We start from the raw sequence: 21,151 nt of genomic DNA on the forward strand, positions 1-21,151 counted from the left end.
CAATATGAGAACACAACCTCTCAAACATGTAATTACATCATGTCTCACTATGAGGACACAACCTCTCAAAATGTAGTCGCATTATGTCTCATGATGAGAACACAATGTCTCAAAATGTAATAGAATACTGTCTCAATATGAGAACACAACCTCTCAAAATGTAATAACGTCATGTGTCAATATGAGAAAGCAACCTCTCAAAATGTAATAACATCATGTCTCAATATGAGAACACAACCTCTCAAACATGTAATTACATCATGTCTCACTATGAGGACACAACCTCTCAAAATGTAGTCGCATTATGTCTCATGATGAGAACACAATATCTCAAAATGTAATAGAATAATGTCTCAATATGAGAACACAACCTCTCAAAATGTAATAACGTCATGTGTCAATATGAGAAAGCAACCTCTCAAAATGTAATAACATCATGTCTCAATATGAGAACACAACCTCTCAAACATGTAATTACATCATGTCTCACTATGAGGGCACAACCCTCTCAAAATGTAGTCGCATTATGTCTCATGATGAGAACACAATATCTCAAAATGTAATAGAATAATGTCTCAATATGAGAACACAACCTCTCAAAATGTAATAACGTCATGTGTCAATATGAGAAAGCAACCTCTCAAAATGTAATAACATCATGTCTCAATATGAGAAAACAACCTCTCAGAATGGAATAAGATCATGTTTCACTATGGGAACACAACCTCGCAAAAAAGTAAGGTCATCATGTCTCAATATGAGAACACAACCTCTTAAACTTGGAATAATATCATGTCTCAATATGAGAAAGCAACCTCTCAAATGGAGCAACATCATGTCTCAATATAAGACAACCTCTCAAACATGTAATTACATCATGTCTCAATATGTGTACACAACCTCTCAAACTGTAATAACATCATGTCTCAATATGAGAACACAACCTCTCAAAATGTAATAACGTCATGTGTCAATATACGAACAGAACCTCTCAAAATGTAATAACATCATGTTTCACTATGGGAACACAACCTCGCAAAAAAGTAAGATCATCATGTCTCAATATGAGAACACGATAACTAAACAAAACAACCTCTTAAACATGGAATAACATCATATCTCAATATGAGAACACAACCTCTCAAACATGTAATTACATCATGTCTCACTATGAGGACACAACCTCTCAAAATGTAGTCGCATTATGTCTCATGATGAGAACACAATATCTCAAAATGTAATAACATCATGTCTCAATATGAGAAAACAACATCTCAGAATGGAATAAGATCATGTTTCACTATGGGAACACAACCTCGCAAAAAAGTAAGATCATCATGTCTCAATTTGAGAACACAACCTCTTAAACTTGGAATACTATCATGTCTCAATATGAGAAAGCAACCTCTCAAAATGGAACAACATCATGTCTCAATATAAGACAACCTCTCAAAGATGTAATTACATCATGTCTCAATGTGAGTACACAACCTCTCAAAATGTAATAACATCATGTGTCAATATGAGAAAGCAACCTCTCAAAATGTAATAACATCATGTCTCAATATGAGAACACAACCTCTCAAACATGTAATTACATCATGTCTCACTATGAGGACACAACCTCTCAAAATGTAGTCGCATTATGTCTCATGATGAGAACACAATATCTCAAAATGTAATAGAATAATGTCTCAATATGAGAACACAACCTCTCAAAATGTAATAACGTCATGTCTCAATATGAGAAAACAACCTCTCAAAATGTAATAACATCATGTCTCAATATCAGACAACCTCTCAAACATGTAATAACATCATGTCTCAATATGAGAACACAACCACTCAAACATGGAATAACATCATGTCTCAATATAAGACAACCTCTCAAACATGTAATTACATCATGTCTCAATATGAGTACACAACCTCTCTAAATGTAACAACATCATGTCTCAATATGAGAAAACAACCTCTCAGAATGGAATAAGATCATGTTTCACTATGGGAACACAACCTCGCAAAAAAGTAAGGTCATCATGGCTCAATATGAGAACACAACCTCTTAAACTTGGAATAATATCATGTCTCAATATGAGAAACCAACCTCTCAAATGGAACAACATCATGTCTCAATATAAGACAACCTCTCAAACATGTAATTACATCATGTCTCAATATGTGTACACAACCTCTCAAAATGTAATAACATCATGTCTCAATATGAGAACACAACCTCTCAAAATTTAATAACGTCATGTGTCAATATACGAACAGAACCTCTCAAAATGTAATAACATCATGTTTCACTATGGGAACACAACCTCGCAAAAAAGTAAGATCATCATGTCTCAATATGAGAACACGATAACTAAACAAAACAACCTCTTAAACATGGAATAACATCATATCTCAATATGAGAACACAACCACTCAAACATGGAATAACATCATGTCTCAATATAAGACAACCTCTCAAACATGTAATTACATCATGTCTCAATATGAGTACACAACCTCTCTAAATGTAACAACATCATGTCTCAATATGAGAACACAACCTCTCAAACATGTAATTACATCATGTCTCACTATGAGGGCACAACCTCTCAAAATGTAGTCGCATTATGTCTCATGATGAGAACACAATATCTCAAAATGTAATAGAATAATGTCTCACTATGAGGACACAACCTCTCAAAATGTAGTCGCATTATGTCTCATGATGAGAACACAATATCTCAAAATGTAATAACATCATGTCTCAATATGAGAAAACAACCTCTCAGAATGGAATAAGATCATGTTTCACTATGGGAACACAACCTCGCAAAAAAAGTAAGATCATCATGTCTCAATTTGAGAACACAACCTCTTAAACTTGGAATAATATCATGTCTCAATATGAGAAAGCAACCTCTCAAAATGGAACAACATCATGTCTTAATATAAGACAACCTCTCAAAGATGTAATTACATCATGTCTCAATGTGAGTACACAACCTCTCAAAATGTAATAACATCATGTGTCAATATGAGAACACAATGTCTCAAAATGTAATAGAATAATGTCTCAATATGAGAACACAACCTCTCAAAATGTAATAACGTCATGTGTCAATATGAGAAAGGAACCTCTCAAAATGTAATAACATCATGTCTCAATATGAGAACACAACCTCTCAAACATGTAATTACATCATGTCTCACTATGAGGACACAACCTCTCAAAATGTAGTCGCATTATGTCTCATGATGAGAACACAATATCTCAAAATGTAATAGAATAATGTCTCAATATTAGAACACAACCTCTCAAAATGTAATAACGTCATGTCTCAATATGAGAAAACAACCTCTCAAAATGTAATAACATCATGTCTCAATATCAGACAACCTCTCAAACATGTAATAACATCATGTCTCACTATGAGGACACAACCTCTCAAAATGTAGTCGCATTATGTCTCATGATGAGAACACAATGTCTCAAAATGTAATAGAATACTGTCTCAATATGAGAACACAACCTCTCAAAATGTAATAACGTCATGTGTCAATATGAGAAAGCAACCTCTCAAAATGTAATAACATCATGTCTCAATATGAGAACACAACCTCTCAAACATGTAATTACATCATGTCTCACTATGAGGACACAACCTCTCAAAATGTAGTCGCATTATGTCTCATGATGAGAACACAATGTCTCAAAATGTAATAGAATACTGTCTCAATATGAGAACACAACCTCTCAAAATGTAATAACGTCATGTGTCAATATGAGAAAGCAACCTCTCAAAATGTAATAAAATCATGTCTCAATATGAGAACACAACCTCTCAAACATGTAATTACATCATGTCTCACTATGAGGGCACAACCCTCTCAAAATGTAGTCGCATTATGTCTCATGATGAGAACACAATATCTCAAAATGTAATAGAATAATGTCTCAATATGAGAACACAACCTCTCAAAATGTAATAACGTCATGTGTCAATATGAGAAAGCAACCTCTCAAAATGTAATAACATCATGTCTCAATATGAGAAAACAACCTCTCAGAATGGAATAAGATCATGTTTCACTATGGGAACACAACCTCGCAAAAAAGTAAGGTCATCATGTCTCAATATGAGAACACAACCTCTTAAACTTGGAATAATATCATGTCTCAATATGAGAAAGCAACCTCTCAAATGGAGCAACATCATGTCTCAATATAAGACAACCTCTCAAACATGTAATTACATCATGTCTCAATATGTGTACACAACCTCTCAAAATGTAATAACATCATGTCTCAATATGAGAACACAACCTCTCAAAATGTAATAACGTCATGTGTCAATATACGAACAGAACCTCTCAAAATGTAATAACATCATGTTTCACTATGGGAACACAACCTCGCAAAAAAGTAAGATCATCATGTCTCAATATGAGAACACGATAACTAAACAAAACAACCTCTTAAACATGGAATAACATCATATCTCAATATGAGAACACAACCTCTCAAACATGTAATTACATCATGTCTCACTATGAGGACACAACCTCTCAAAATGTAGTCGCATTATGTCTCATGATGAGAACACAATATCTCAAAATGTGATAGAATAATGTCTCAATATGAGAACACAACCTCTCAAAATGTAATAACGTCATGTCTCAATATGAGAAAACAACCTCTCAAAATGTAATAACATCATGTCTCAATATCAGACAACCTCTCAAACATGTAATAACATCATGTCTCAATATGAGAACACAACCACTCAAACATGGAATAACATCATGTCTCAATATAAGACAACCTCTCAAACATGTAATTACATCATGTCTCAATATGAGTACACAACCTCTCTAAATGTAACAACATCATGTCTCAATATGAGAAAACAACCTCTCAGAATGGAATAAGATCATGTTTCACTATGGGAACACAACCTCGCAAAAAAGTAAGGTCATCATGTCTCAATATGAGAACACAACCTCTTAAACTTGGAATAATATCATGTCTCAATATGAGAAAGCAACCTCTCAAATGGAACAACATCATGTCTCAATATAAGACAACCTCTCAAACATGTAATTACATCATGTCTCAATATGTGTACACAACCTCTCAAAATGTAATAACATCATGTCTCAATATGAGAACACAACCTCTCAAAATGTAATAACGTCATGTGTCAATATACGAACAGAACCTCTCAAAATGTAATAACATCATGTTTCACTATGGGAACACAACCTCGCAAAAAAGTAAGATCATCATGTCTCAAAATGAGAACACGATAACTAAACAAAACAACCTCTTAAACATGGAATAACATCATATCTCAATATGAGAACACAACCACTCAAACATGGAATAACATCATGTCTCAATATAAGACAACCTCTCAAACATGTAATTACATCATGTCTCAATATGAGTACACAACCTCTCTAAATGTAACAACATCATGTCTCAATATGAGAACACAACCTCTCAAACATGTAATTACATCATGTCTCACTATGAGGGCACAACCTCTCAAAATGTAGTCGCATTATGTCTCATGATGAGAACACAATATCTCAAAATGTAATAGAATAATGTCTCACTATGAGGACACAACCTCTCAAAATGTAGTCGCATTATGTCTCATGATGAGAACACAATATCTCAAAATGTAATAACATCATGTCTCAATATGAGAAAACAACCTCTCAGAATGGAATAAGATCATGTTTCACTATGGGAACACAACCTCGCAAAAAAAGTAAGATCATCATGTCTCAATTTGAGAACACAACCTCTTAAACTTGGAATAATATCATGTCTCAATATGAGAAAGCAACCTCTCAAAATGGAACAACATCATGTCTCAATATAAGACAACCTCTCAAAGATGTAATTACATCATGTCTCAATGTGAGTACACAACCTCTCAAAATGTAATAACATCATGTGTCAATATGAGAACACAACCTCTCAAAATGTAATAGAATAATGTCTCAATATGAGAACACAACCTCTCAAAATGTAATAACGTCATGTGTCAATATGAGAAAGCAACCTCTCAAAATGTAATAACATCATGTCTCAATATGAGAACACAACCTCTCAAACATGTAATTACATCATGTCTCACTATGAGGACACAACCTCTCAAAATGTAGTCGCATTATGTCTCATGATGAGAACACAATATCTCAAAATGTAATAGAATAATGTCTCAATATTAGAACACAACCTCTCAAAATGTAATAACGTCATGTCTCAATATGAGAAAACAACCTCTCAAAATGTAATAACATCATGTCTCAATATCAGACAACCTCTCAAACATGTAATAACATCATGTCTCAATATGAGAACACAACCACTCAAACATGGAATAACATCATGTCTCAATATAAGACAACCTCTCAAACATGTAATTACATCATGTCTCAATATGAGTACACAACCTCTCTAAATGTAACAACATCATGTCTCAATATGAGAACACAACCTCTCAAACATGTAATTACATCATGTCTCACTATGAGGACACAACCTCTCAAAATGTAGTCGCATTATGTCTCATGATGAGAACACAATGTCTCAAAATGTAATAGAATACTGTCTCAATATGAGAACACAACCTCTCAAAATGTAATAACGTCATGTGTCAATATGAGAAAGCAACCTCTCAAAATGTAATAACATCATGTCTCAATATGAGAACACAACCTCTCAAACATGTAATTACATCATGTCTCACTATGAGGGCACAACCTCTCAAAATGTAGTCGCATTATGTCTCATGATGAGAACACAATATCTCAAAATGTAATAGAATAATGTCTCAATATGAGAACACAACCTCTCAAAATGTAATAACGTCATGTGTCAATATGAGAAAGCAACCTCTCAAAATGTAATAACATCATGTCTCAATATGAGAAAACAACCTCTCAGAATGGAATAAGATCATGTTTCACTATGGGAACACAACCTCGCAAAAAAGTAAGGTCATCATGTCTCAATAAGAGAACACAACCTCTTAAACTTGGAATAATATCATGTCTCAATATGAGAAAGCAACCTCTCAAATGGAACAACATCATGTCTCAATATAAGACAACCTCTCAAACATGTAATTACATCATGTCTCAATATGTGTACACAACCTCTCAAAATGTAATAACATCATGTCTCAATATGAGAACACAACCTCTCAAAATGTAATAACGTCATGTGTCAATATACGAACAGAACCTCTCAAAATGTAATAACATCATGTTTCACTATGGGAACACAACCTCGCAAAAAAGTAAGATCATCATGTCTCAATATGAGAACACGATAACTAAACAAAACAACCTCTTAAACATGGAATAACATCATATCTCAATATGAGAACACAACCTCTCAAACATGTAATTACATCATGTCTCACTATGAGGACACAACCTCTCAAAATGTAATCGCATTATGTCTCATGATGAGAACACAATATCTCAAAATGTAATAACATCATGTCTCAATATGAGAAAACAACCTCTCAGAATGGAATAAGATCATGTTTCACTATGGGAACACAACCTCGCAAAAAAGGAGGATCATCATGTCTCAATTTGAGAACACAACCTCTTAAACTTGGAATAATATCATGTCTCAATATGAGAAAGCAACCTCTCAAAATGGAACAACATCATGTCTCAATATAAGACAACCTCTCAAAGATGTAATTACATCATGTCTCAATGTGAGTACACAACCTCTCAAAATGTAATAACATCAAGTGTCAATATGAGAACACAACCTCTCAAAATGTAATAGAATAATGTCTCAATATGAGAACACAACCTCTCAAAATGTAATAACGTCATGTGTCAATATGAGAAAGCAACCTCTCAAAATGTAATAACATCATGTCTCAATATGAGAACACAACCTCTCAAACATGTAATTACATCATGTCTCACTATGAGGACACAACCTCTCAAAATGTAGTCGCATTATGTCTCATGATGAGAACACAATATCTCAAAATGTAATAGAATAATGTCTCAATATACGAACAGAACCTCTCAAAATGTAATAACATCATGTTTCACTATGGGAACACAACCTCGCAAAAAAGTAAGATCATCATGTCTCAATATGAGAACACGATAACTAAACAAAACAACCTCTTAAACATGGAATAACATCATATCTCAATATGAGAACACAACCACTCAAACATGGAATAACATCATGTCTCAATACAAGACAACCTCTCAAACATGTAATTACATCATGTCTCAATATGAGTACACAACCTCTCTAAATGTAACAACATCATGTCTCAATATGAGAACACAACCTCTCAAACATGTAATTACATCATGTCTCACTATGAGGGCACAACCTCTCAAAATGTAGTCGCGTTATGTCTCATGATGAGAACACAATATCTCAAAATGTAATAGAATAATGTCTCACTATGAGGACACAACCTCTCAAAATGTAGTCGCATTATGTCTCATGATGAGAACACAATATCTCAAAATGTAATAACATCATGTCTCAATATGAGAAAACAACCTCTCAGAATGGAATAAGATCATGTTTCACTATGGGAACACAACCTCGCAAAAAAAGTAAGATCATCATGTCTCAATTTGAGAACACAACCTCTTAAACTTGGAATAATATCATGTCTCAATATGAGAAAGCAACCTCTCAAAATGGAACAACATCATGTCTCAATATAAGACAACCTCTCAAAGATGTAATTACATCATGTCTCAATGTGAGTACACAACCTCTCAAAATGTAATAACGTCATGTCTCAATATGAGAAAACAACCTCTCAAAATGTAATAACATCATGTCTAAATATCAGACAACCTCTCAAACATGTAATAACATCATGTCTCAATATGAGAACACAACCACTCACACATGGAATAACATCATGTCTCAATATAAGACAACCTCTCAAACATGTAATTACATCATGTCTCAATATGAGTACACAACCTCTCTAAATGTAACAACATCATGTCTCAATATGAGAACACAACCTCTCAAACATGTAATTACATCATGTCTCACTATGAGGACACAACCTCTCAAAATGTAGTCGCATTATGTCTCATGATGAGAACACAATGTCTCAAAATGTAATAGAATACTGTCTCAATATGAGAACACAACCTCTCAAAATGTAATAACGTCATGTGTCAATATGAGAAAGCAACCTCTCAAAATGTAATAACATCATGTCTCAATATGAGAACACAACCTCTCAAACATGTAATAACATCATGTCTCACTATGAGGACACAACCTCTCAAAATGTAGTCGCATTATGTCTCATGATGAGAACACAATGTCTCAAAATGTAATAGAATACTGTCTCAATATGAGAACACAACCTCTCAAAATGTAATAACGTCATGTGTCAATATGAGAAAGCAACCTCTCAAAATGTAATAACATCATGTCTCAATATGAGAAAACAACCTCTCAGAATGGAATAAGATCATGTTTCACTATGGGAACACAACCTCGCAAAAAAGTAAGGTCATCATGTCTCAATAAGAGAACACAACCTCTTAAACTTGGAATAATATCATGTCTCAATATGAGAAAGCAACCTCTCAAATGGAACAACATCATGTCTCAATATAAGACAACCTCTCAAACATGTAATTACATCATGTCTCAATATGTGTACACAACCTCTCAAAATGTAATAACATCATGTCTCAATATGAGAACACAACCTCTCAAAATGTAATAACGTCATGTGTCAATATACGAACAGAACCTCTCAAAATGTAATAACATCATGTTTCACTATGGGAACACAACCTCGCAAAAAAGTAAGATCATCATGTCTCAATATGAGAACACGATAACTAAACAAAACAACCTCTTAAACATGGAATAACATCATATCTCAATATGAGAACACAACCTCTCAAACATGTAATTACATCATGTCTCACTATGAGGACACAACCTCTCAAAATGTAGTCGCATTATGTCTCATGATGAGAACACAATATCTCAAAATGTAATAACATCATGTCTCAATATGAGAAAACAACCTCTCAGAATGGAATAAGATCATGTTTCACTATGGGAACACAACCTCGCAAAAAAGTAAGATCATCATGTCTCAATTTGAGAACACAACCTCTTAAACTTGGAATAATATCATGTCTCAATATGAGAAAGCAACCTCTCAAAATGGAACAACATCATGTCTCAATATAAGACAACCTCTCAAAGATGTAATTACATCATGTCTCAATGTGAGTACACAACCTCTCAAAATGTAATAACATCATGTGTCAATATGAGAACACAACCTCTCAAAATGTAATAGAATAATGTATCAATATGAGAACACAACCTCTCAAAATGTAATAACGTCATGTGTCAATATGAGAAAGCAACCTCTCAAAATGTAATAACATCATGTCTCAATATGAGAACACAACCTCTCAAACATGTAATTACATCATGTCTCACTATGAGGACACAACCTCTCAAAATGTAGTCGCATTATGTCTCATGATGAGAACACAATATCTCAAAATGTAATAGAATAATGTCTCAATATGAGAACACAACCTCTCAAAATGTAATAACGTCATGTCTCAATATGAGAAAACAACCTCTCAAAATGTAATAACATCATGTCTCAATATCAGACAACCTCTCAAACATGTAATAACATCATGTCTCAATATGAGAACACAACCACTCAAACATGGAATAACATCATGTCTCAATATAAGACAACCTCTCAAACATGTAATTACATCATGTCTCAATATGAGTACACAACCTCTCTAAATGTAACAACATCATGTCTCAATATGAGAACACAACCTCTCAAACATGTAATTACATCATGTCTCACTATGAAGACACAACCTCTCAAAATGTAGTCGCATTATGTCTCATGATGAGAACACAATGTCTCAAAATGTAATAGAATAATGTCTCAATATGAGAACACAACCTCTCAAAATGTAATAACGTCATGTGTCAATATGAGAAAGCAACCTCTCAAAATGTAATAACATCATGTCTCAATATGAGAAAACAACCTCTCAGAATGGAATAAGATCATGTTTCACTATGGGAACACAACCTCGCAAAAAAGTAAGATCATCATGTCTCAATTTGAGAACACAACCTCTTAAACTTGGAATAATATCATGTCTCAATATGAGAAAGCAACCTCTCAAAATGGAACAACATCATGTCTCAATATAAGACAACCTCTCAAACATGTAATTACATCATGTCTCAATGTGAGTACACAACCTCTCAAAATGTAATAACATCATGTCTCAATATGAGAAAACAACCTCTCAGAATGGAATAAGATCATGTTTCACTATGGGAACACAACCTCGCAAAAAAGTAAGATCATCATGTCTCAATTTGAGAACACAACCTCTTAAACTTGGAATAATATCATGTCTCAATATGAGAAAGCAACCTCTCAAAATGGAACAACATCATGTCTCAATATAAGACAACCTCTCAAACATGTAATTACATCATGTCTCAATGTGAGTACACAACCTCTCAAAATGTAATAACATCATGTGTCAATATGAGAACACAACCTCTCAAAATGTAATAACGTCATGTGTCAATATACGAACAGAACCTCTCAAAATGTAATAACATCATGTTTCACTATGGGAATACAACCTCGCAAAAAAGTAAGATCATCATGTCTCAATATGAGAAGACTATAACTAAACAAAACAACCTCTTAAACATGGAATAACATCATATCTCAATATGAGAAAGCAACCTCTCAAAATGTAACATCATCATGTCTCAATATAAGACAACCTCTCAAACATGTAATTACAGCATGTCTCAATATGAGTACACAACCTCTCAAAATGTAGTCGCATCATGTCTCAATATGAGAACACGATAACTAAAATAAAAAACCACTTAAACTTTTAATAACATCATGTCTCAATATGAGCACACAACCTCTCAAACATGTTATAACATTATGTCTCAATATGAGAAAATAACCTCTCAAACATGTAATTAAATCATGTCTCAATATAAGACAACCTCTCAAACATGTAATAACATCATGTCTCACTATGAGAACGCAACCTCTCAAAATGTAATAACGTCATGTGTCAATATACGAACACAACCTCTCAAAATGTAGTAACATCATGTCTCAATATGAGCACACAACCTCTCAAACATGTTATAACACTATGTCTCAATATGAGAAAGCAACCTCTCAAAATGGAACAACATCATGTCTCAATATAAGACAACCTCTCAAACATGTAATTACATCATGTCTCAATATGAGAACACAACCTCTCGAACATGTAATACCATCATGTCTCACTATTAGAACACAACCTCTCAAACATGGAATAACATCATATCTCAATATGAGAACACAACCTCTCAAACATGGAATAACATCATATCTCGATATGAGAAAGCAACCTCTCAAAATGTAACATCATCATGTCTCAATATAAGACAACCTCTCAAACATGTAATTACATCATGTCTCAATATGAGTACACAACCTCTCAAAATGTAGTCGCATCATGTCTCAATATGAGAACACAACCTCTCAAACATGTTATAACATTATGTCTCAATATGAGAAAAGAACCTCTCAAACATGTAATTACATCATGTCTCAATATAAGACAACCTCTCAAACATGTAATAACATCATGTCTCACTATGAGAACACAACCTCTCAAAATGTAATAACGTCATGTGTCAATATACGAACAGAACCTCTCAAAATGTAATAACATCATGTCTCAATATGAGAACACAACCTCTCAAAATGTAATAACGTCATGTGTCAATATACGAACAGAACCTCTCAAAATGTAATAGCATCATGTCTCAATATGAGAACACAACCTCTTGAACATGTAATACCATCATGTCTCACTATTAGAGCACAACCTCTCAAACATGGAATAACATCATATCTCGATATGAGAACACGATAACTAAACTAAACAACCTCTCAAACATGTAATAACATCATGTCTCAATATGAGAACACAACCTCTCAAACATAGAATAACATCATGTCTCAATATGTGAAAGCAACCTCTCAAAATGTAACAACATCATGTCTCAATATAAGACAAACCCTCAAACATGTAATTACATCATGTCTAAATATGAGTACACAACCTCTCAAAATGTAATAACGTCATGTCTCAATATGAGAAAACAACCTCTCAAAATGTAATAACATCATGTCTCAATATCAGACAACCTCTCAAACATGTAATAACATCATGTCTCAATATGAGAACACAACCACTCAAACATGGAATAACATCATGTCTCAATATAAGACAACCTCTCAAACATGTAATTACATCATGTCTCAATATGAGTACACAACCTCTCTAAATGTAACAACATCATGTCTCAATATGAGAACACAACCTCTCAAACATGTAATTACATCATGTCTCACTATGAAGACACAACCTCTCAAAATGTAGTCGCATTATGTCTCATGATGAGAACCCAATGTCTCAAAATGTAATAGAATAATGTCTCAATATGAGAACACAACCTCTCAAAATGTAATAACGTCATGTGTCAATATGAGAAAGCAACCTCTCAAAATGTAATAACATCATGTCTCAATATGAGAAAACAACCTCTCAGAATGGAATAAGATCATGTTTCACTATGGGAACACAACCTCGCAAAAAAGTAAGATCATCATGTCTCAATTTGAGAACACAACCTCTTAAACTTGGAATAATATCATGTCTCAATATGAGAAAGTAACCTCTCAAAATGGAACAACATCATGTCTCAATATAAGACAACCTCTCAAACATGTAATTACATCATGTCTCAATGTGAGTACACAACCTCTCAAAATGTAATAACATCATGTCTCAATATGAGAAAACAACCTCTCAGAATGGAATAAGATCATGTTTCACTATGGGAACACAACCTCGCAAAAAAGTAAGATCATCATGTCTCAATTTGAGAACACAACCTCTTAAACTTGGAATAATATCATGTCTCAATATGAGAAAGCAACCTCTCAAAATGGAACAACATCATGTCTCAATATAAGACAACCTCTCAAACATGTAATTACATCATGTCTCAATGTGAGTACACAACCTCTCAAAATGTAATAACATCATGTGTCAATATGAGAACACAACCTCTCAAAATGTAATAACGTCATGTGTCAATATACGAACAGAACCTCTCAAAATGTAATAACATCATGTTTCACTATGGGAACACAACCTCGCAAAAAAGTAAGATCATCATGTCTCAATATGAGAAGACTATAACTAAACAAAACAACCTCTTAAACATGGAATAACATCATATCTCAATATGAGAAAGCAACCTCTCAAAATGTAACATCATCATGTCTCAATATAAGACAACCTCTCAAACATGTAATTACAGCATGTCTCAATATGAGTACACAACCTCTCAAAATGTAGTCGCATCATGTCTCAATATGAGAACACGATAACTAAAATAAAAAACCACTTAAACTTTTAATAACATCATGTCTCAATATGAGCACACAACCTCTCAAACATGTTATAACATTATGTCTCAATATGAGAAAATAACCTCTCAAACATGTAATTACATCATGTCTCAATATAAGACAACCTCTCAAACATGTAATAACATCATGTCTCACTATGAGAACGCAACCTCTCAAAATGTAATAACGTCATGTGTCAATATACGAACACAACCTCTCAAAATGTAGTAACATCATGTCTCAATATGAGCACACAACCTCTCAAACATGTTATAACACTATGTCTCAATATGAGAAAGCAACCTCTCAAAATGGAACAACATCATGTCTCAATATAAGACAACCTCTCAAACATGTAATTACATCATGTCTCAATATGAGAACACAACCTCTCGAACATGTAATACCATCATGTCTCACTATTAGAACACAACCTCTCAAACATGGAATAACATCATATCTCAATATGAGAACACAACCTCTCAAACATGGAATAACATCATATCTCGATATGAGAAAGCAACCTCTCAAAATGTAACATCATCATGTCTCAATATAAGACAACCTCTCAAACATGTAATTACATCATGTCTCAATATGAGTACACAACCTCTCAAAATGTAGTCGCATCATGTCTCAATATGAGAACACAATAACTAAAATAAAAAACCACTTAAACTTGTAATAACATCATGTCTCAATATGAGCACACAACCTCTCAAACATGTTATAACATTATGTCTCAATATGAGAAAAGAACCTCTCAAACATGTAATTACATCATGTCTCAATATAAGACAACCTCTCAAACATGTAATAACATCATGTCTCACTATGAGAACACAACCTCTCAAAATGTAATAACGTCATGTGTCAATATACGAACAGAACCTCTCAAAATGTAATAACATCATGTCTCAATATGAGAACACAACCTCTCAAAATGTAATAACGTCATGTGTCAATATACGAACAGAACCTCTCAAAATGTAATAGCATCATGTCTCAATATGAGAACACAACCTCTTGAACATGTAATACCATCATGTCTCACTATTAGAGCACAACCTCTCAAACATGGAATAACATCATATCTCGATATGAGAACACGATAACTAAACTAAACAACCTCTCAAACATGTAATAACATCATGTCTCAATATGAGAACACAACCTCTCAAACATAGAATAACATCATGTCTCAATATGTGAAAGCAACCTCTCAAAATGTAACAACATCATGTCTCAATATAAGACAAACCCTCAAACATGTAATTACATCATGTCTAAATATGAGTACACAACCTCTCAAAATGTAATAACATCATGTCTCAATATGAGAAAACAACCTCTCAAAATGTAATAACATCATGTCTCAATATCAGACAACCTCTCAAACATGTAATAACATCATGTCTCAATATGAGAACACAACCTCTCAAACATGTAATACCATCATGTCTCAATATGAGAACACAACCACTCAAACATGGAATAACATCATGTCTCAATACAAGACAACCTCTCAAACATGTAATTACATCATGTCTCAATATGAGTAACCAACCTCTCTAAATGTAACAACATCATGTCTCAATATGAGAACACAACCTCTCAAACATGTAATTACATCATGTCTCACTATGAGGACACAACCTCTCAAAATGTAGTCGCATTATATCTCATGATGAGAACACAATGTCACAAAATGTAATAGAATACTGTCTCAATATGAGAACACAACCTCTCAAAATGTAATAACGTCATGTGTCAATATGAGAAAGCAACCTCTCAAAATGTAATAACATCATGTCTCAATATGAGAACACAACCTCTCAAAATGTAATAACGTCATGTGTCAATATACGAACAGAACCTCTCAAAATGTAATAGCATCATGTCTCAATATGAGAACACAACCTCTTGAACATGTAATACCATCATGTCTCACTATTAGAGCACAACCTCTCAAACATGGAATAACATCATATCTCGATATGAGAACACGATAACTAAACTAAACAACCTCTCAAACATGTAATAACATCATGTCTCAATATGAGAACACAACCTCTCAAACATAGAATGACATCATGTCTCAATATGTGAAAGCAACCTCTCAAAATGTAACAACATCATGTCTCAATATAAGACAAACCCTCAAACATGTAATTACATCATGTCTAAATATGAGTACACAACCTCTCAAAATGTAATAACATCATGTCTCAATATGAGAAAACAACCTCTCAAAATGTAATAACATCATGTCTCAATATCAGACAACCTCTCAAACATGTAATAACATCATGTCTCAATATGAGAACACAACCTCTCAAACATGTAATACCATCATGTCTCAATATGAGAACACAACCACTCAAACATGGAATAACATCATGTCTCAATATAAGACAACCTCTCAAACATGTAATTACATCATGTCTCAATATGAGTAACCAACCTCTCTAAATGTAATAACATCATGTCTCAATATGAGAACACAACCTCTCAAACATGTAATTACATCATGTCTCACTATGAGGACACAACCTCTCAAAATGTAGTCGCTTTATGTCTCATGATGAGAACACAATATCTCAAAATGTAATAGAATAATGTCTCAATATGAGAACACAACCTCTCAAAATGTAATAACGTCATGTCTCAATATGAGAAAACAACCTCTCAAAATGTAATAACATCATGTCTCAATATCAGACAACCTCTCAAACATGTAATAACATCATGTCTCAATATGAGAACACAACCACTCAAACATGGAATAACATCATGTCTCAATATAAGACAACCTCTGAAACATGTAATTACATCATGTCTCAATATGAGTACACAACCTCTCTAAATGTAACAACATCATGTCTCAATATGAGAACACAACCTCTCAAACATGTAATTACATCATGTCTCACTATGAGGACACAACCTCTCAAAATGTAGTCGCATTATGTCTCATGATGAGAACACAATGTCTCAAAATGTAATAGAATACTGTCTCAATATGAGAACACAACCTCTCAAAATGTAATAACGTCATGTGTCAATATGAGAAAGCAACCTCTCAAAATGTAATAACATCATGTCTCAATATGAGAACACAACCTCTCAAACATGTAATTACATCATGTCTCACTATGAGGGCACAGCCTCTCAAAATGTAGTCGCATTATGTCTCATGATGAGAACACAATATCTCAAAATGTAATAGAATAATGTCTCAATATGAGAACACAACCTCTCAAAATGTAATAACGTCATGTGTCAATATGAGAAAGCAACCTCTCAAAATGTAATAACATCATGTCTCAATATGAGAAAACCTCTCAGAATGGAATAAGATCATGTTTCACTATGGGAACACAACCTCGCAAAAAAGTAAGGTCATCATGTCTCAATATGAGAACACAACTTCTTAAACTTGGAATAATATCATGTCTCAATATGAGAAAGCAACCTCTCAAATGGAACAACATCATGTCTCAATATAAGACAACCTCTCAAACATGTAATTACATCATGTCTCAATATGTGTACACAACCTCTCAAAATGTAATAACATCATGTCTCAATATGAGAACACAACCTCTCAAAATGTAATAACGTCATGTGTCAATATACGAACAGAACCTCTCAAAATGTAATAACATCATGTTTCACTATGGGAACACAACCTCGCAAAAAAGTAAGATCATCATGTCTCAATATGAGAACACGATAACTAAACAAAACAACCTCTTAAACATGGAATAACATCATATCTCAATATGAGAACACAACCTCTCAAACATGTAATTACATCATGTCTCACTATGAGGACACAACCTCTCAAAATGTAGTCGCATTATGTCTCATGATGAGAACACAATATCTCAAAATGTAATAGAATAATGTCTCAATATGAGAACACAACCTCTCAAAATGTAATAACGTCATGTCTCAATATGAGAAAGCAACCTCTCAAAATGTAATAACATCATGTCTCAATATGAGAAAACAACCTCTCAGAATGGAATAAGATCATGTTTCACTATGGGAACACAACCTCGCAAAAAAGTAAGATCATCATGTCTCAATTTGAGAACACAACCTCTTAAACTTGGAATAATATCATGTCTCAATATGAGAAAGCAACCTCTCAAAATGGAACAACATCATGTCTCAATATAAGACAACCTCTCAAACATGTAATTACATCATGTCTCAATGTGAGTACACAACCTCTCAAAATGTAATAACATCATGTGTCAATATGAGAACACAACCTCTCAAAATGTAATAACGTCATGTGTCAATATACGAACAGAACCTCTCAAAATGTAATAACATCATGTTTCACTATGGGAACACAACTTCGCAAAAAAGTAAGATCATCATGTCTCAATATGAGAAGACTATAACTAAACAAAACAACCTCTTAAACATGGAATAACATCATATCTCAATATGAGAAAGCAACCTCTCAAAATGTAACATCATCATGTCTCAATATAAGACAACCTCTCAAACATGTAATTACAGCATGTCTCAATATGAGTACACAACCTCTCAAAATGTAGTCGCATCATGTCTCAATATGAGAACACGATAACTAAAATAAAAAACCACTTAAACTTTTAATAACATCATGTCTCAATATGAGCACACAACCTCTCAAACATGTTATAAAATTATGTCTCAATATGAGAAAATAACCTCTCAAACATGTAATTACATCATGTCTCAATATAAGACAACCTCTCAAACATGTAATAACATCATGTCTCACTATGAGAACACAACCTCTCAAAATGTAATAACGTCATGTGTCAATATACGAACAGAACCTCTCAAAATGTAATAACATCATGTCTCAATATGAGAACACAACCTCTCAAAATGTAATAACGTCATGTGTCAATATACGAACAGAACCTCTCAAAATGTAATAGCATCATGTCTCAATATGAGAACACAACCTCTCAAACATGTAATTACATCATGTCTAACTATGAGGACACAACCTCTCAAAATGTAGTCGCATTATGTCTCATGATGAGAACACAATGTCTCAAAATGTAATAGAATTATGTCTCAATATGAGAACACAACCTCTCAAATATGTAATTACATCATGTCTCAATATGAGTACGCAACCTCTCAAAATGTAATAACATCATGTCTCAATATGAGAACACAACCTCTCAAACATGTAATTACATCATGTCTCACTATGAGGACACAACCTCTCACAATGTAGTCGCATTATGTCTCATGATGAGAACACAATGTCTCAAAATGTAATTGAATAATGTCTCAATATGAGAACACAAACTCTCAAAATGTAATAACGTCATGTGTCAATATGAGAAAACAACCTCTCAAAATGTAATAACATCATGTCTCAATATCAGACAACCTCTCAAACATGTAATAACATCATGTCTCAATATGAGAACACAACCTCTCAAAATGTAATAACATCATGTCTCAATATGAGAACACAACCTCTCAGAATTTAATAACGTCATGTGTCAATATACGAACAGAACTCTCAAACATGTAATTACATCATGTTTCACTATGGGAACACAACCTCTCCAAATGTAATAACGTCATGTGTCAATATACGAACAGAACCTCTCAAAATGTAGTCGCATCATGTCTCAATATGAGCACACAACCTCTCAAACATGTTATAACATTATGTCTCAATATGAGAAAATAACCTCTCAAACATGTAATTACATCATGTCTCAATATAAGACAACCTCTCAAACATGTAATAACATCATGTCTCACTATGAGAACCCAACCTCTCAAAATGTAATAACGTCATGTGTCAATATACGAACACAACCTCTCCAAATGTAATAACGTCATATGTCAATATACGAACAGAACCTCTCAAAATGTAATAGCATCATGTCTCAATATGAGAACACAATACCTCGAACATGTAATACCATCATGTCTCACTATTAGAACACAAGCTCTCAAACATGGAATAACATCATATCTCGATATGAGAACACGATAACTAAACAAAACAACCTCTTAAACTTGGAATAACATCATGTCTCAATATGAGTACACAACCTCTCAAACAAGGAATAACATCATGTCTCAATATGAGAAAGCAACCTCTCAAAATGAAACAACATCATGTCTCAATATAAGACAACCTCTCAAACATGTAATTACATCATGTCTCAATATGAGTACACAACCTCTCAAACATGTAATAACATCATGTCTCACTATGAGAACACAACCTCTCAAAATGTAATAACGTCATGTGTCAATATACGAACAGAACCTCTCAAAATGTAATAACATCATGTCTCAATATGAGAACACAACCTCTCAAAATGTAATAACGTCATGTGTCAATATACGAACAGAACCTCTCAAAATGTAATAGCATCATGTCTCAATATGAGAACACAACCTCTTGAACATGTAATACCATCATGTCTCACTATTAGAGCACAACCTCTCAAACATGGAATAACATCATATCTCGATATGAGAACACGATAACTAAACTAAACAACCTCTCAAACATGTAATAACAT

The sequence above is a fragment of the Lampris incognitus genome, chromosome 3, assembly GCF_029633865.1.
Source record: "Lampris incognitus isolate fLamInc1 chromosome 3, fLamInc1.hap2, whole genome shotgun sequence".
Taxonomy (NCBI): domain Eukaryota; kingdom Metazoa; phylum Chordata; class Actinopteri; order Lampriformes; family Lampridae; genus Lampris; species Lampris incognitus.